This window comes from Capsicum annuum, chromosome 11 (assembly GCF_002878395.1).
Source record: "Capsicum annuum cultivar UCD-10X-F1 chromosome 11, UCD10Xv1.1, whole genome shotgun sequence".
NCBI lineage: Eukaryota > Viridiplantae > Streptophyta > Magnoliopsida > Solanales > Solanaceae > Capsicum > Capsicum annuum.
Window position 1 is genome coordinate 205,208,411 of NC_061121.1, and position 20,619 is coordinate 205,229,029.

At 36.7% G+C, this 20,619-nt stretch overlaps 1 long non-coding RNA gene across 1 annotated transcript; it reads right to left on the reverse strand.

Moving 5' to 3' along the window:
* Positions 1–13,189: 13,189 nt before the first annotated feature.
* On the reverse strand, positions 13,190–16,085 carry LOC107848383. Its single transcript, XR_001667979.2, has 2 exons — positions 15,438–16,085; positions 13,190–13,566 (listed from the first exon to the last, which is right to left on the reverse strand). It is a non-coding gene; the product is annotated as an uncharacterized LOC107848383 (long non-coding RNA).
* Between the last annotated feature and the right edge of the window lie 4,534 nt (positions 16,086–20,619).

A 20,619-nucleotide genomic window follows, 5' to 3' on the forward strand; every position in this document is an offset into this window, starting at 1 on the left:
TTACTTCAACAAGGATAATCTGTTGTTCCTACCTACCACAAGAATCTTGAATCGTTACTAGTGTCTATCAAATACCAACACTCATAGTGAACATAACTCTGGTTTTTCATATAATATTGATTACAAACACTGACACAGAATTGAGAAATAATTACTTGTTACCTTTTCAAAAAACCCCATTTACAAGAAACTACTAACTATCAGTTGATTGACTCACGAACAACTTAAATTAACACCATATTCCCTGTGGGATTCGACCCCAACCTAGTTGGGTTATATATTTGACAATGACCGCTTACTCTTTTGTAAGAGAGGTGTAGTTTCAGCATTATTAGGTACTATGGTTATGTTATTTATTGTGATGCATCCCTATGAGACTGGGCTGTGTGTTGATGTAGTAAAGTAAAGTTGTGGCATATACTTCCAGGCAGTTAAAGGTTCATGAGAAAAACTATCCGACGCATGATTTGGAGTTGTTAGCTATGGTCTTCGCTCTAAAGATTTGGCATCATTATTTTTATGGGGTTCATGTTGACATCTTCTTAGACCATAAGATCTTACAATATGTGTTTACCCAGAAAGAGTTAAATCTCAGGCAAAAGAGATGGCTTGAGTTTCTTAAGGACTACGACACGAGTCTCCATAATCCTCCAAGTAAAGCTAACGTGGTTGATGATGCTCTTAGTAGGTTGTCCATGGGAAGCTTGTCTCAGGTGGATACGGAGAAGCGAGAATTGGTGAAAGACATTTACCGGTTGGCTAATCTTGGGGTTCGTCTCTTAGACTCTGAGGATGGAAGTGTGATGGTGAAAGAAGTGGTGAAGTTATCTCTTGGTGTTGAGGTGAAAGAGAAGAGGATTTTGGACCCTATCTTAATAAAGATTAAGAGTGATGTGGGTTAGTAGAAAGTTCTAGCATTTGAGATTAGTGGTGACGGTAGATTGAAGTACCAAGGTAGATTGTGTGTTCCTGATATTGATGAGCTATAAGAGAGGATCTTGACTGAGGCTCATGAGTCAAGGTATACTATTTATCCTGGTTTGACAAATATGTACCACAACTTGAAGGAGATTTATTGGTGGAATAACATGAAGAAGGATGTGGCCAATTTTGTTGCCAAGTGTATGGTTTGTTAAGTGAAGGTGGAGCATATGAGGCCTGGTGGTTTGTTTCAAGAAATTGAACTATCTGTATGGAAATGGGAAGTGATTACTATGGATTTCATTATTAGTCTACCGTAATTTTATGGTCAGTTTGACTCGATTTGGGTCATCATGGATAAGATGAGTCTGCTCACTTCTTGCCGGTGAGGACTAATTTAAGTTGTTCATTGAAGAGATAGTTAAGTTACATGGTGCTCCAGTATTTATCATTTCTAATCAAGGTACGCAGTTCTTGTCTCATTTTTGGCATTAATTTCAAAGAGATTTGGGAACTAAGGTGAGCCTTCGCACAACTTTTCACTCTCAAGCAGATGGACAAGCATAGAGGACCATTCAGGTATTGGACGATATGTTAAGTTCCTATGTGATCGACTTCAGTGATAGTTGGATCGATCATTTGCCTCTCATTGAGTTCACTTATAATAATAGTTATCACTCGAGTATCGACATGGCTTCATTCGAGTCATTGTATAGTAGGAGGTGTAGGTCTCCTATTGGGTGGTTCAAAGTTGGTAAGACTAGGTTGTATGATCTCGACTTATTTAACAAAGCTATAGGAAGGTGAAGGTGAAGGTGATTTAGGATAGGCTTAGAACTGCCCAAAGTCGCCAAAAGTCTTATACAGATGTGAGGCGAAGGGAGTTAGAGTTTGATGTTAGTGATTGAGTGTTTCTTGATTGGGGAAAATAGGTCGTAATAGTGATTCGAGGATATCAACCCTCGTCTAATCAACTCGAGACTTAAAGGGTAAGAGCTATACTGAGGTTATAGACAAGGGACAATAAGGTGAATCTCTGAGACCCACAATGTGAGGGGTGAGATTTATCCACACATTCACAAGATGGTTGATAATACATAGCTTGTCATGTAGAGTAGTAGGTTATGTGGATCAAACGCGAGAAACTTATAGTGTTGAGAAGCCAGGGGAACACAGTCCTAGTGTCCGCCTTCTATTGTTTACAAACTCAAGTATTCAAATCTTTCAACTTGTTACTATTGATTCTTAATTCCCTTCATTTACGTTTCCACACTACTAATGGATTTTGTTAAGTTTGAGAGACTGTTTAGTGTATCCCTATGTTTGACTCTAACCTGAGTTAGATTACTATATTTGGCATCGATTACAATATCCTTCTTTGTAGGTTAATTTTGGGCGACATCAAATTTTGGCGCTGTTGCTAGGGACTGCTGTGTGAATTTTTGATTGAAGTTGGTGGAGTTCAAGAGTTTTTATTTTCTTTATGTAGTTGTGTTTACGTCAGTGTATGACAAGCACCAGGATTCAAGACAATCTATTACTTCCTATTGATCGTGAGCCAGAGTGAATTTTACAAACATTGCGAAAGATGTCAGAGCAAGTTTGTGATGGTGTTCCTGTTGGGGTTCGAGATCCTCAGAATATACCTCCTTCTCCACCTGCTGATCCATAAAATGTTGCTAATAGACAGATGGAAAATTCTTATCAGAGGCAACTAAAGAGAGAAGAGCAGTCGAGGAGGCCCAATTAGCTCAATAGGCATATCTGGCATTGCCAAGATTAGTAGATAATCATGGAGCACCACTCGACACAAATCGTGGTAGAGGGCATGGTGGAAGAGTGAGAGAAATTCCAACCTATCAATATCTATCACCATATGATGAAGATGAAGACATGGGTTATGTAGAGCCATATGAGATTGGAGCCATTGTTCCTCCTGCTTTATCCCTTAATGTGAAGTTCGATATTACTAGTGCAATAATCCAGCTGCTTAATCTAAAGGGTGCATTCTCGGGGGTAGCAAAAGATGATGCAAACATGCATCTCGTTAATTTTACTAGGATATGTACTTCATATACCATCCTTGGGGTGGATCAGAAAGCATTGAGGTTACGGTTGTTACCTTTATCACTAATAGGTGAAGCATCATTGGGGCTGGGGGAACTTCCTAGAGGCTCAATGACGACTTGACATGAGCTGTGCAGATAATTTTTGAATTAATTTTTTCCATCAGCTAGAATGCTATAGCTAAAAGATGAGATCTAAAATTTTTGGTAGTTACCTGCAGAGTCTATGTATGAAGCATGGTTTTGGTTCCAAAAAAAGTTAGTATGGTACCTCATCACCGGATTCCATGTTCCAACTTGTTGGAGATATTCTATAGATCCTTGAATGTTAGCTCTAGGGCTATGGCAGACACAATATGTGGAGGTGTATTTATGAATCTACGTTGGGATACAACCCAGGAGATGCTAGATGAGATCTCTGTCACTAATCGAGGATGGAATATTTAGGAGGCTGATAAAAGAGCCGATACATATGCTATCGGAGCCATTAGTAATTGCAGAGCTAGAGATGATATTATAGCATAAGAGGTTGTACAACTCAGAACAGATATTTAGTTTCTTTTAAAATAATTTACAGAGATGATGGTTGAAAAGGTTAACATAGTGGGGGCACAAGGATCTACTTCCATAGCTTATAAGTCTGATACAGACGAGGAAATAAAGTATTTGGATCATGAAGTAGTGGGTTTCCAAGCCAAAGGGTAAGAAAACCAAGGTCAAAACTATTATGGTGATATGTACCGAGATAGGAGAAGAGAACGCTATGTTTATTAGAGATTCAAGGATGACTACAAAGAGAAGAGTGCCAGATATATTCCACCAGGTAGCCGAGATACCGAGTTTAGAATGAAAGCAATGTTGTTGAAGTTAGTAAAAGGTCAAAAAAGTCAAGAGAGTTGTCTAAAGGAGATTAAGGCAGACCTATCAGGGCTGAATCAAAAAGTTGAGTCGCATGCCACAACGATCAAACAACAGGAGCAGCAGTTCGGCCAAATATTGACCACATTGAATCAAAGGTAGCCTATCACTCTTCTTAGTAATATAGTGAAAAACCACCATGGATCCACCCATGAACAGTATGATGAAGTCAAAGAATGATGATGGTTCTGTTAATATTGAGAAAGCGCTTGAAATTGATAGTACCAGTAAGCAAAATAAAGGCAAGGGTAAGGTTCAAGAGCCTATTCTGTAGAATATTCTGAGACCTCTCCCTCCTTTTCCTCGGAGGTTGAAAAAAATCAAGAAAAAGATAGATATAAAAAATTTCTGTCAATGTTGAAGGAGTTATTTGTAAATATTCCACCTGTAGAGGTATTGGAGAAAATGCCTGGTTATGGAAAATTCATCAAAGATCTGGTCACTAGAAAGAGAACAGTGAGCTATAAGCCTACTGACAATGTTCATTATTGTAGTGCTGTTGCCTTTAGGTCATTGGAAGAGAAGAAAAAAGATCGTGGAGCCTTCACTATTCCAAGAACCATTGGGTCCTTCAACTTTACTCGTGCTTTTTGTGATCTAGGAGCAAGTATTAATCTTATGCCATTGGTTGTATTTAAGAAGTTGGGGTTAGGACCACCTAAACTAGCGTCGGTGAGATTTTTGAGGGTGACCGAATCGTGAAAAAACTGGTTGATATTTTGTGTTATATGTTGGTGAAGGTGGAATCCTTTATCTTTCTTGTTGATTTTGTGATAATTTATAATGAGGTGGACTTATAAGTCCCTATCATCTTTTTAACGACCCGAGACTACCCCCTAGCCGTCACACGGTGCTTACGACCCTGAAGAACCACAAGTTAACCCATGAATGATATCTGCTGTGAGAACTGAATAATAATACTATAATTAATGCAAAAAATGGTTTGAAATTCCATAAGGTTCAAAACATCTAAAATGCTGATAAATAACATCTAATAAAAATTGAACACTGTCTGAAAATAAGTCTGAAAAGCCTCTAACTGAATCTGTCTGAAAGTGAAGTTGATGGGATAATTCCCCAACTAACTCCATCTACTGAACTAATACATCTACGAAAAATATGAAATAGTATAATATCCTCAAATGATGAGGACTCACTGCTAAATCTACTGCTGCTGGCTGAACCTGAATCTACTATGCGTGATCGAAAACTTGAGCGCCGATCCTATGATATGAAATATCATAGTGCAGAAAAGTATGTGTCAGTACGTAGTAATATACTGGTATTCTAGATGAGGTAAGGCTGAATACAAGGGTTTATATGCATGAGTATATAACTGACTGAATGAGAATAACTAAATATGGAAGTATGTGGAAAATTTAAGAATACTGTAAATACTGAGAATGCAATCTGTGCATATACATATATATATAAAAACTGTAACTGAGCTTTTCTTACGCTAAGTATTGAATTTTGATAATTTATTAATTGATACTAATTGACTGTATCTGACAGTCCTGATTTTGTAAAACTGAGCTGAGTTCTGAATTGAAGACTGAAACTGAGACTAAAACTGTGGGTGCTAATCATCTAACCAACATGTCTCTCTCTAAATTGATTGGGGTCCAACCTGTAACCCAAGCTAGAAGAGTGCTAATACCATGCCACGGGTACTAACACTAGAAAACCAGGATGCCAAACCTAATTAATGGGTGACACCTGGGCGGAGCCAAGCCTAATCTGACGGGTGACCCCTGGGAGGTAGTCAAGCCTAGTCTAACGGGTGACTCTTCATCCTACGCTGGCTACGCAGTTCTGGAGTACAGGGATTGCTACTAACAACTCTTCCTATCTGGCGGGGAAGCCATCATCCCTGCACTCGCTCGGTGCTGAATCCTACTCCAACTAAAAGACACTGAACTGAATATACTGGACTGGATTGGATTGACTTTACTGAGTTTTTCTAAGTTCTGTAATTGACTGAGTTCTGTAATGGACTGAGAGTACTGATCGTGACATGACTTATACTATTTTGTAACTGACACTAACTCTAGGTAAGCAACTAAATTATCGGGTATTAAATACCCTCAGGACTCGATAGCATGAAAAGTAAAGCAAAGCATAATCTTGAATAATATAACAATGTTCACTTAGTCATAATTCATTCATAGAGACATTTCATCAAACACTTGTAATGCATTAACTTGTACATGAATGGGATCACATGAAAACATGTCATGCCTTCACTAGTTAATTCACATAAGCATTTTATCAAACACTTGTAGGGCATAAGCTTGTACATGATTAAGATCTCATAATAACATCTCATGATTCCTCTATCTACTTCACATAGGCATTTTAGCAAATACTTGGGGAGCATGAGTATTTCACAAGGTAATGGTCACCACATAACATCATGAATACAATACTTAATTGCAAATTCAAGGGTTTAGCATGTAATTCATATAATTCTCCCTCAATACTATTCTATTTTTCGTGAATCTTATCATAATCATGGATTGAAAACCTAATCAACATCATAGATGCATTAATCACTTTATAAATTTAAGGGTCTATCAAGATAATCACACATTTGTAATACATGCTATTTAATTTCATGAAACTTGCATTTAAATCATGGATTAGAACCCAACTAATATTATAAACATGAATTCAATCTAATTCCAACATCATCTTTGTACTTTGAAAAAGGATTCTTGGACGTCATGGGTGAAAGGGACCCATGAATCAACATCGAACATACCTTAGAAGATTCTTTCTTGTAGGTTCTTGGAGGAAATCCTTAGGCTTGTTCTTGATTTCTTGAACTAGGGTTTAGCTCTTTTGAGAGAGAATGTTTTAATTCTTGAGAGAAAGTGAGAAAATAATAAGATAATGGGGTATTTAGGGTTTAAATTTCGTATTTAGACTGACTAGGGCCATGAAAAAAAATACCAAACTACCGCTGAAAAGGGTATTAAAAATCATCACTGGAAACTTGATTTTGTATGCCGGTGCGATGCGATGAAACTGCGCCAGCTCACTGGAAACTGGAGGTTTGGCGCAACGCGACGCCATCGTGCCGACTCACTGCATGGGAATTTACTCCTTGGCGCGACGTGCCATTATCATGGAGTCACTCTGAAAAGTAACAATTAGGAAAATGGCTGGTGGAGCGATGCGGTGGTATTACGTTGGCTCACTGGAAAATAACAATTGCCATTTGGACTGCCTCCGTGATGTGCTGAAGTGCCAGTTGGCACACTGTCTTACGAAAATGTCTTTAACTTTTTGCCTAGGTGTTGGATTTAGGCAAATTTAGTATCGATGGGAAGCTTATTCAATTTCCCATGCAATGAAAAGTCAAAATCTTGAAAATTCTACTTGTATAAAAATGTATTCATCTTTAAATCAAGTTTTTTGATATTTTTGGGATGAATTTAAGCTAGGTAAAAGTACGGGGTGTTACAATCTTGGATAGTCCTTTCCTAGCTATGGGTAGGTCATGGTTGATATGTAGTTGGGATAGATGAGGTTCAGACTCAACGATGAATAAATAACCTTTAATGTATGCAGTCAATGCGGCAACCGAATGATATGAGAGTTATGTTTGTGATAGACACCATTATGATAAAGTTGATGCAGCGACTATTCCAATTGAATAGTGGCTGGGTGTTGAAGCACTAACAATGGTGATTATGAATTTTGATAGTGATGGAATTGAGGAATATGATGAGATGGTTGGTGCTCTGTATGAGAAAGGTTCATATACTTACGCTTTAAAGAAGTTCAATCTGTATTTAAAGAATAGAACCACTACTCCCACTCGTCCATCAATTAAAAAACCACCAGTATTAGAGTTGAAGGACCTCCTGCCTTATTTATGCTATTCCTTCTTGGGGACAAAAACACCTTGCCAGTGATTATTGCTAAAAGTTTAATGGATGCTGAGGTAGATGCATTATTATTTGCGTTGCAAAAGTTCAAACCAGATATAGGATGGATTATTACGGATATTATGGGTATTTCACCAGGAATCTATACTCACAAGAACCAAATTGAATCAGATTGCATCCCAAGTATTGAGCACCTGTGATGATTGAATCCTTCTATATAGGAGGTGGTAAAGAAAAAGATCATTAAGGGGTCAGATGCTGGTGTTGTTTATCCCATTGCTGATAGCAAGTGGGTCAGTCCTATTCAATGCATTTTGAAGAAAGGTAGTATTACAGTAGTAACAAATGACAAGAATGAGCTCGTGCCAATGAGACCAGTCATAGGCTGGAGAGTGTGAATGGACTATAGGAAACTGAACACATGAACCTAAAAAGACCAATTCCCCATTCCCTTCATGGACCAGATGCTAGATGACTTGCGAGAAGGGGCTGGTATTATTTTTTGGATGGATATTCGTGTTACTATCAGATCACAATTGCCCCCAAAGATTAGGAGAAGACAATCTTTACTTGCCCATATGAGACCTTTGCTTTCAAAAGAATGCCATTTTGTTTGTGCAATGCTCTAATCACATGTTAGAGATGTATGATGTCCATTTTCTCTCACATGGTAGAAAACACCATTGAAGTATTTATGGATGATTTTTTTGTAGTTGGTGATTCTTTTGTTGATTGTCTAATCCACCTATAAAATGCTCTACACCGCTATAAAGAATGCAATTTGGTGCTTAATTGGGAAAAGTGCCAATTTATGGTAAAGAAGGAATTGGGCTTAGGCAAAAAATGTCAAAAAGAGGCATAGAGATTGACAAAGCAAAAATTAAAGTGATTGAGAAGTTGCAACCACCAATTTCGGTCAAGGGAATTTGAATATTCTTAGGTCATAATGGGTTCTACAGGCAATTTATTAGGGATTTCTCAAAGATTGCAAATCCTTTATGTAAGCTTCTTGAGAAAGAGGTGAAATTTGATTTTCATGAGGTGTGTCTAAAAGATTTTGAGTGCTTGAAGGAGCGACTGGTGTCAGCCTTTATTATTGTGTCTCCTGACTAGTCTATGACATTTGAGATCATGTGTGATACAGTGGTGTAGTCCTAGGTGTTGTCCTAGGATAAAAGAGAGAAAAGATTTTGCACCCTATATATTATGTCAGCAAGGCACTAACCATGCTCAGAAGAATTATACTGTGACTAACCAAGTGCTACTAGCAGTGGTTTTTGACTTTGAGAAACTCTGGTGTTATCTGATTAGCACTAAGGTTGTTATGTATACAGATCATGCAACCTTGAGATACTTGATGTCGAAGAAAGATGGAAAGCCTAGATTGATCCATTGGGTTTTCTTATTACCAGATTTTGATTTTGAGGTAAAAGACCGAAAGGGTACAGAAAACCAAGTTACTAATCATTTGTCCACACTTAAAGATGAATTAATACAAAAAGTAGGGAATGAGCTTGAAATCGATGATACTTTTCTAGACGAACAGATTTTGGCAGCATCGCATGATCTAATTCCCTGGTTTGCTGACTTTGCAAATTACTTGGCAAGTGATCTCGTTCCAGAAAATCTATTCTTCCAGTAGAGTAATAAATTTATGCACGAGGTAAGAAAGTTCTTTTGGGATGAACCTTATCTCTTCAAAATATTTGCAGATGGAGTTATTCATAGATGTATCCCTAGAGTGGAGATGATGAGCATTTTTTAGGCTTATCATGCTTCATCTGTTGGGGTTCACCATTGAAGAACCCATACAGCCCACAAGATTTTGCAGTGTGGGTACTAATGGACGATAATTTACTAGGATGCTCATGACTTTACTGCATCCTGTGACCAATCCAACGTCAAGGTCATTTTTTAAGGTGCCATGAACTTTCTATGACCCCTATTTTTAGAGTTGTTTGATGTGAGGGGTGTGGACTTCATGGGGCCATTTGTGAGCTTCTTTGGTATGAAATATATTTTAGTTGCTTTCGACTATGTATCCAAATGGGTGGAAGTGGTAGCGCTCCCCAACAATGAAGGAAGAAGTGTCACCGCATTCCTAAGAAAGCATATTTTTTGTGATTTGGTACTCATTGTGCTATTATCAGTGATGGTGGGTCGCATTCTTACAATTGCTTGTTCAAAAGTCTGCTTGATAAATATAGAGTAAAGCATAAGGTGGAAACACTTTATCACCCTCAAATAAGTGGGTAGGTTGGGGTTTCGATCAGAGAGATAAAGTCAATATTGGTAAAGACGGTAAATACTAATAGGGCTGATTGGTCTAAAAAGTTGGATGATACATTATTGACCTATAGATAGCTTACAAAACTCCCATTGGTGACTCCCCATACCAGATTATGTATGGCAAGGCATGCCACTTGCTTGTCAAACTTGAGCACAAGGCACTATGGGCGTTAAAAACATTGAATTTGGAGTGACATGATGCAACAAAGTTGAGACTGAGTAAGTTAAATGATTTGGATGAGTTTTGACTACTAGATTATGATATTTCTACACTGTACACGAAAAGAATGAAACTGCATCATGATAAAAAAAATTAAGAAAAGAATGCTTGATCCATATGACTAGTTATTACTATATAATTTGAGAATTCGCTTGTTTTCAGGCAAGTTGAAGTCTAGGTGGTATGACCATTTACTGTGGTGAGAGTGTTTCCAAATGGTTCTTTACAATTGAAGTGTGATAGTAAATCCACATTCAAAGTGAATGGGCAAAGGGCCAAGCACTATGTGGGTAATATTGAGGAAGTTAGGATAATTGATGATTTGAGCCTTGGTGAAGTTTGAGTAACCAGGGCAACTGAGTCGTACCGCGATATTAAATCAGGAATTGCTCGGAGGCAACCCATGGGGATAGTTGGTTAATTATGAGTATACAATCTTGTATGTCGAGCCGTGTCAATCATTGGATGGGAGGCAACCCATGATTTGTATGTATTTGATTATAGGGTAACATGTGTGTTCAGTGTGCAGGTTTGGAGATTGCAGGATTAATCCAGAAAATTTTCTAGTACCAGGCCATACGAGGCTCTTTACAATTTATAACCAGACACAACAAGTTGTAAGGACTTGGAATTCTGACCACTATCAGGTAATTGGTCTCTAGAGTAATTATGACTCTCAGAATGAGTCATAGTCACTAACTACGACTCATCATCTTGAGTCGTTGGAAACCCTAGGTAAGGTTCCAGTCTTTACAGGTGGAATTTATGACTCCTAAGCTGTGATTATGAGGTGTACTTAATTATCATAATTGGCCCGACATTTTAAGCCCAGTGGGTCGACCTGGTCTCAAATCGAAAAATTAAACAAAAAAAGGGGCCAAATGATTGGACTTCCAATCATCCAAAACACTACTCCCTCTATTTTTCTTTGACTACTACTACTACTACATCAAAACACCCCACACTCATCCCTAAAATCAAAATCAACCAAACCAAATCCTCCAAAATTCTAGAATCTCAAGAGTTAGGGCACAAAGTTCATTGATGTCAAGAAATCCAAGTCAAGTAACAAGTAAGTGTTTTATGTGTAAAAGCTCTATTTATTAAGTTGGTCCTTAAAAATATGTAAAACTTCCTTGGATTTCTTGATTCAAATATGTGTGCATAAAAGTGATCGAACCCTACTCTCGAAAATTGTACTACGTATTATAGTAATATGACTAAAAATAGAATTCATGCTCTAGATTTATGCTTAGGGATGAATGTATGGAGTATTGATTTGTTCCTGGAGTGTTAGTATGTAACTGTATGTGTTAAGTATGGCGGGATTGAGTATTGGAACCAACTAAGTCTAAACCTCCATGTTACAGTGGATACCGAACCCCTAACAACTTGTAATGACACTTAACGACTCGTTACGAGACTCGTAACCACATATAAATGGAAGAGTAGAAGAGTGTGGGTTTTGGTATCTTTACGAATCACCTAAAGAAGTTGTAATCAATCCCTACAATTCGTAGTCAAGAGTCGTAATAACTGGGGGAAGTTTATGCATAATATGAAATATTTCTGGTCAGCTTAGAGTATTGGTAACGAGTCGTAACCTAACCTAATACATATTAGTAGGACTTGTAATCTGACTAATTTGTCTATATTATGACTCGTTCAAATGAGTCGTACCCAATGGTTACGACTCGTACCCTTTAGTCGAAATAAGTCTAATGAAGCCACACTGACACCAAATTTTCTTGTTTTCCTTTCCTTTGCTTAGTGATCACTAATGGGTCTTTTGTAACAGGTAATAATGGCTCCAAAGGTGATTCATTAACAAAGCTCACTCCAAAGAAGAACACCAAAAATAAACCTTCCCTAAAGTCCAATCTCCAGTTGAGAAACAAGGACACAAATGAGTCAAGCGGTGACCTTGAAGAATACCCAGTAACAGGGCATGTGAAGCAACTGGAGAAACTACCTCGGGGCAAGAAAACAACACCGGAGGAGGCCACACCTCCCAAAATGAAGCATCCTATTATCTTACCACCTTATTCATTGTCCCGGTGGTGATGATAATGATGTTGATTGTTTTATCCCTTTCGGATTTTATTATTTTTTGAGAAAATGATTTTGACCTTCTTTAAAACTATTTCAAATATTCAAGAAAAATTCGAAATAATTTTTAAGAAATTCACAGAGTCGCCACTTGATTTTTATAGAAAAATCAAGAAAAAAACTTAAAAAAGTTTCAAATGTTCAAAAACAGAAATAAACCTATAAAACTAGAGATAATGGGAAAGGATTCAATTAGCGCTTTAAGAAGGTTTTTAAGGCACTTAGGAGCATCCATTTAAAACGGTGTACCAAATAAGAACTAACTTGACTAATCAAAGTGACTAATTTTGCAAAGACTTAATTTTATAGAAAGTATCAAATTATTTATTAAAATATTGAAAAATGACATTTATTTACTTAAAGGAGAAACATTCTACTTGAATTAAACTAAGTTGTAGTTTTTAAAAGGAAAATGGATTTTGATTTCGTAAAATAAGAAGATTATGGAATTATTTTTTTATTATTATAGAAAAGTCAATTTTGTTATGAAAAAATCTTTTGAACGAAATGCTAAGAGAATATTAAATTAAAAGTGCTTTGCTAATTTTGGGGAAAGTTAATTTTCAAACCAATTAGTTTCTTAGGTTCTAAGAAAATTACTTTTGCCTAAATGAACTACTAGCTACATGAACAAGTCAAATACTACTTGGGGATAAAGCGCTTAACTTTTAACGACTTGCTAACAAAAGTCGAGGAAGCCGATTTAAACCATTTTTTAGGCAAAATAACTTAGGTGAGGGAATTATGAATTAAGTAAAAGAAAACTAAGATAAAATGAAATGACAACACTTTAAGGGAATTTGTCTAGATTAGTTGATTTACAAGTTAGTTAATACAAATAAACAAAGATTAAGTTACAAAAATGAATACAAGAATTGAAGTTAGGATTTGGGCCCCTTTTTAGCCCATTTCCAAATCCAGACAATATTGATTTTGGTACTATTTAAATGGCCCTTTTTCAACCCTCTTTCAGCTGTGTATATCAGCTGTATATCACAGCTCAATTTCTTCCGGTTCTGTATATCAGCGTGTAAAGCCTTCATGTTGATCTCCCTTCTCCATATACACCACATATTGGTGTATACCTATGTTTTTCCAGTGTATATCTTCAGTTTTCACTATATATCAGCGTATATCAACCTTATTTCTTCAAAAAAAATAAAGGCATTTGAGCTCGTAGAAGATGCAGGCCCCTTTGGCCCTTTAGGAAATGCAGGGAATGGAGTCCGTTGGGACTCAAGTTAACGTCACATGCATAAAAAAGAATATATAAGAATTAGCGGGTACTCATATATTGTATTCATAAGGAAACATATTTAAACGGAGAAGGTCAAATCCAACAACTTTCAAGAAACTAAATCAAGCTAAAGTTTTTTTTTAAAAATTATTACATGGATTAAAAATCAATCACGAACAAGATCTTATTGTTTAACAAAAAATTGAATCTACCTACTAGGACAAGCAATTAGAGATGAAACAACATACTCCATGCTACTACTATATTTGTAACATGACGTACACTACTAAACAGTCTGTTTGGATGGTGGTTTCCCATGGTATGGTACGGTATGGTTACCATGGGAATCATGTTTGCTTTGATTGTTTGCTAAAAGGAATGGTAGGGTATGGTATTTTTTCATGATTTGATAACCATGGAATCCCCCAATTTCCTGAACCACCAATTTGGTGGTATCCCATGATTTTCCTTTTTTTTTTTTCAACTATGCCCTTATATAATTTTATTCAATCCTATTTTATGCTTTACCCTATTTACTTATTCTCACATTTTTCTGCTAACCTGAAACTTCCTTTGGCCTACTACCCCGTGTGGTTGGTGTCTTGCCCGGGGAAATTTAACGGTTGATCACACCTAACATCCATGTTGTCTATTCCATGCAAGACATAGTCATCCAAGCTGCTGAAACCACAAATTGAACAGAAAGATGCCATGATGTCAAGCAACATTGACATAGATTTGAGGTTTGTAAGATTGTGTAGACTATTGACATAAGGTTAATTTCTATCACAGTTGAATTTTCTTGGTTGTTCGTGAATCGTGATTAAGAAACAATTATGTCTTGGGTGAAATCATCCTCTCATGACCAAATTCTGATCTTCCAAGGCACTTGGTAGTATAATATTTGTAAATTGCAAGAGGGAGCTATCAATTCTTTCTTTGGCCAATCAGGCTTCCTTTAATTAATAATTTTTAATAATCAGGATTTTAGTAAATTTATCTACTATCATACAGTACAATACCATCAAATCAAACAAAAAAACTATTATTAAATCACAGTGAACGTTCAGTCTATCCAAATATTGTATTGTACCATACTGTATTATACCATACCATACTATACTATACCATACATTATGAAACCATGACAAACCACCATCCAAGCCACTTTTTTTCTTTAAAAAATGTGTCATTTACCAAGATATATTGATTAAATTAAATAGGGATGAATAACTAAGGAGACAATTAAAGATAAGTTATTTTTTGCATGAAAAAAGTTCTTGGATCAATAAAAATATCAACAAGAATGTAAATGCCAAGTATTAAATTACTACAAAGGCAATGATTGGATAAGAAACAAGAGTGCAGAAGATTAAAAATATATCATAAAACTTCAAAAGTTTTATATAAAACTCACAGATGCATAATTATAATCTATTAAAGGGTCTTTCAAATGTCTTGTTAGCTCGGGTTCTTAGTTATTTTTGATTAAAACTAAAATCAAAACCGAACTAATATTTTTTCACTCTTAAAATTTAAAAAAATCAAAACCAAGAATTAAGCCACTCCAGAAAACATTGATGAAAAAGATACCAAGAGATAAATTTGTTGAGCAAGGCCAACTATTTATTCAAAATCCAACAATGAGATTACGCTAAATATTAGTAAAAAAAAAATCAGCGATGACACCAAATGTAGGAACGATGAATTATGACAAGGAAAAAACCAACGACTGAAACGAAACAAACATAAATGAAGTAAGATGACGAACGAATGATTACCTTTTTTCGGGCAGGAATACGGACGGACGAGCTTATAACGATGAAGCTTCCACCATCAAAATCTAATTCAACTCAACCGAGTTCAAACAAGTTCGTTGAACTTTTCAAGTTATCTTTTTGAATTCTTCGGTTACGTGGGATTAGAGGAATGCTTCTCTAAAATTTCCAATTTTCCCCAAAGAATCCTCCTTCTCTTCACTCTACATACATGAGTATTTATAGGAGATTTGACACTATTCTTGGGGAAAACGGAGGGGTAAAAAGGAAAAATGAATTGAGATTTAAATTTCAAAATTTGGGATAAGTTTGACCTGGAATTGGCTTATTTGCTGAGTTGATTTTGCCGTTGTTGTACTATTATTGCATTGAAATTGTTGTTATTGATGCGTTGGTTGCTGTTGTTGCGTTGAAACTGTTGTTAAAGGGTGCTGGCTGAAGTTATTTGTTGGTTTTTGTCGGCAGAAGGGATATAAGGAGAAAGGGAACTTGGACAGGCTCAGTTGGGTTTTTTGGGCTGGGGCGGCTGGTGTATGTTGATATTGTTGGGTTGTTTCGGGTAAAAGAAGGGTAGTGGGCTGGTGGCTTTACATGAAGTTAAGGGTGACAGAGTGTGGGCCGAAGTTGGATATTGGGATGCTGATGGGTTATGTGGGCTGGGGCAAGAAAATAAAATTGGGTTGGTTTAATCAAATTAAAAATGGGTAGATTAGGTTAATCAAGGAAGTCTAATTAAAAAACAATAATCAGTTTATAAGAATATCCACAATTGAATTAATTGGACAAAATTGAGATGAAATTATTTTCCGATTAATTTAATGAATCTCTCAAATTCAATAATTTCAAAATAAATATTCAATAGAACACAATTTTATTTTATTTCTTTTTTTCTTTCAATAATAATAATAATAATAATAATAATAATAATAATAATAATAATACTTAAGAAACTAATTATATCATCAATATCTTATTTTCAATCAATCTTGAGAAAAGTAGAATATTTGTAATACAATCAAACTTTTCACTCTGAATAAATTTTAAAGCATTTTCTTTAACTGATAATTATATAATCATGTATAATTAAACACTAAATATATTAATTCCACCTAAATTCAAAAAGTAGGGTTGAAATTTATTATGAAATAACTAAAAATAAATATTTTAAAACTATTTAAAATTGAGAAATTCAAAAACTAATTTGGAATGTGGAAGACAAAAATTAGGTGTTAATAATGATGAAAAAGAAGGCGGTCGAGGCAGAAGAGATTGAATCCAGCTAAGAAGAAGAAGATAATAAGAGTGAGAGTGAGGAGCATGTGACTACTATTGATATTCAACCACCACCACCACCACCACCATTACAAATTTCACTATCCATCGAAGCTGCTTCAGTGCCCATCGTTGAACGGTAGGGGTACCCCAAAATACAGGATCCATACAATGAGGGGATAAAAGTAAACCCATCCACGAGAAATCCTAGGAGGGGGATATATCTAGAGAGAAAGTTGACTGCAGCAGGTATGTCTGAGATGCTTGAGTTCGAGGCCCGATTCTAGCAGTATCATTTTCAGTGGATGGCTATAACTCCTGAGAATTTAGTCTCGCAGTAGTGTGGGAGTTCTATGCGACTTATAAAGGGGAGATGAAGAGGAAATACCAATAAGGCAACTTGTGGAAGGGTGAACATCTCCCCGGGCACTATTTCTAGAATATTGCATAGATTAGATTTCCAAACTCCAATTAATACTGCTGAGCTTAATGATCACATGGATAATATGTGATAGACAACTAGAAAGCAAATGGGCACTATGGATAAGATGGGTCACTTTCGGTAGATGGCCAACATTATAACTATCAATGAAAAAGAAACTAGTTGGGTAGTTAGTGGTTCGAGAATGAATACACATCAAATTACCAAGAATATTTTAAAATTCATGGTAAAGGAGTAGTGGACTCTTGCCTGACATAGATTATTCCCTATAATTAGGGAAAACGTGCTTAGCCCAATCTGCGCAGCATTGATTGTTGGACTCGTGGTCGAGTATCATTTTGATATGACACAGTTTATTGCTATAGATATATATAACCGAGAAGTGGGTACTAATTTAATTCTGGCATTCCCATGCATATTGACTCAAATATACTTGGAGATAGGTATGCTGGAACTTCTAGATATAGATCAATATATTTAGCCAAATAACATCACTGATCTGAGGTTAATTCGAGATGCAGAAAATCCCATGTCTAAGCTGGATAAAAAGGAGCAGTAGTGCTAGCTGAGGTACTGCAGAACAGAGACCTGAGTACCACTACTACTGGATTCACTGATGTAGATGACACTCCTTTTGAGATTGAACAGTTTGATCCCCATCCTTTCGATGCATCTGGTACCTCCAGTATCTCTACTCTACCCCCGATTGCAGCACTATGTCCATCCACGTCTAGGTCAGCTACAACTAGTTGTATGATAGTATCATAAGCATCGTGGAATGAGGTGATGAAAAGGTTGAGCACCATGGAACGAAGGTGTGGTTGATGGAAATGGGAATATAGACTTAGGTTGACAAGAGACTTGAAGAACAAATTAGGAAGATACAGAGAAAGTTGGATGGTTTCGAGCTGAAGATCACTCGTCAGCTTAAAGGTGTTCAGTCCCCTGATGTAGCTTAAGTTAAGGTCGAGGTAACCGAGCAGCGGAAGTTGTTTGATGAATTACATGAATGGATGGTTTCCCTATGTCTATTCTTACAAAGATCCCAAATAAAGAAGAAATTGAAAATATCTGGGATGTTGAAATTGAAAAATAAGGAAGAAAGAGAAATAAGAACAAGAAAATAAAGGGACTAAGCACAAAAGAAGAAAATATTCAAACGAAAAAATAAGCGAGTGGGTAGAGTGAGAAGGATCAGAAAATGAGGGTCCAAGAGATGGAGGCGGGGTCTAGTAGTTTGAGACCCACTGAAGCTTCTAATTCAGCTTCCCCGCCTGATCCATCACTGAGTGCCCCGGACACAACTGGTGCCACGATTGTTGATAAAGTCCCAACAGCTATTGGGGCCATTATTGATGAAAGTGGGGACCTGTCTGAGGGCCCCCATGATGATGATGCTTGAGTTGGATCCTAGGGCACCCAAGTATATCCTCGATCCTTTTTTATATTACTAGATGCAATGGGGACAGTGGATAGGATTTAGTTGGGGGTGGGGGTGTACCACAGTCACCATGGGTTATAGTTGTCGTGCTTCAAAACCCATCGACCATATTCTAAATAATAAACCGGCATATGTGTGTGTATGTTGTTGTGTGATGCTTAAGTAAGAAGAAATGTATGGTGAAGGAAGTTGATAATATGTGCCATGATTCTTTTAAAAAAATTGATACCCCTCCTAAATTTTTTATGATAAACTGTGTGATCTGTGTATGCATGCGACAATTGAGAATCCCTTAATGGCATTATAATTAGGGATGAGATAACTATGGCATGTAAGTGCATGAACTGGATAGGTAGTGATTGACAATGTGACCCTGTACAGCGTGAGTGTGAGGCGTTACTTAGTTCCCAGTATGTACAGAGTCTAGAACTTTCCCGATTGTTTTTTGCTAGATGGTAGGATGGATGGTTAGGAGATGATCATAGGCCATTTTTCTGAATAGTCTACTCAAGCCTAAAATGCCAAACCAAATGCAATTAAGAATCTCTTGATCCTTAATTTGAGCCTAATAGACCTGTTTTTGTTGTTTACAATAATTTCACCTTCCCATTTGACTACAATGAACCATTTTTACCGTGGTCCTCCATGGACACCGTGCACCTCAACTCATGCAAATTGCCTAAGTTGAGGGTGGCTATCATAGGAGTGCATAGTGAAAAACGAGAACAAAGAAAGAGGTGTAGTTAGAAAAATGAATAAGGGCGGGTGTGGTAAAAATAAAAGAAAAAGAAATAACAAAAGAAAAAAAAATAATAAAAAAAAGAGAATGAGAAAAGAGAACCACACCCAACCTAAAATAGGCATGAAAAATAATAAAAAAGGAGAGATAAGGGTGGACTAAATGGAATGATGGTAGAAAAAGTGGACCCCTAATAAAACATAGTGTCAAAGAGGTTAAGTCACTTAAAAGTTCACTAATATAACATAACAAATCCCAATCCTACGTTACAAGCCTTACAAAGTCCTATAGCGATCCTAACCTTACCGCCTGAAGATTTAGGTAAAGAACATAAGGGAAAGCCTAGGGCATTCTATGTACACTGATTGGAGTTTCTTTGTGATTGTAAGTGTCTCTAGACCATCCCTGGAATAATAGGATAAATCAAACTGAGTGAAAGGGACTTCTTTGACTGTGAGGGTGCATAGGTTTCAATGTCAGGTTATGTATATGTCCGGATAGTTGTTCGTTACTAATGTGATGCCATTATTAGATTTCTGTTGGTCACACTATTGTACCAAATCATGATACACAATAATATTTTGAACAGTGAAATAGGAGGGGATAAAAATGCTCTTGTTCTAATTTACAAGTCGATTGTCAAATAGGTGACAGATTCTCCAGAGTTAAGCATCGTGTGTTTGTGGGTAGTGATTTTATGTTTTGCCTGAGGACATGCAAAAGATCTAAGTTGAGGGTGTTGATGTGCCTTCGAAACATGACACATTCGATGGTTAAAACAAGGAATTTATGCTTGGACTTTGGTTATTTTGGTGGATGTGATGTGTTTGTTGCATGATTGCAGGGAAATTAGGAAGGAAGTGGCTGGAACTAAAAATTAGAAGAAAAATATATCTAAAAGTTGAAGTACTAGTCAGGCTACGAGTCATTAAGACACGACTCATACCCCAACTCGTAAGGATGGCAGTGGCTAAAGCTACGCTAGAGGAGCTAAGTACCAAATGATTACAACTCGTAATGAGTGAATACAATTCGTAGAATTCACCACTAAAGAGAACACTAAGCCATGATAAGCTCAACTATTGAAGTCATGGAAGGCTACGAGTCGTAAGGACAGACTATGACTTATAGTGATAAACCGTAATGAGACTGGTGTTCCAATACTTGAAGATTAAATCTCCAGCAATAACGAGTGAAGACCATGAGTCGTAAGGACTGACTACGACTCATGGTGAGGAATCATAAAGACAATAGAACTAAGTGACCTAAAAGAGAGGAGATGCTAGAGTGA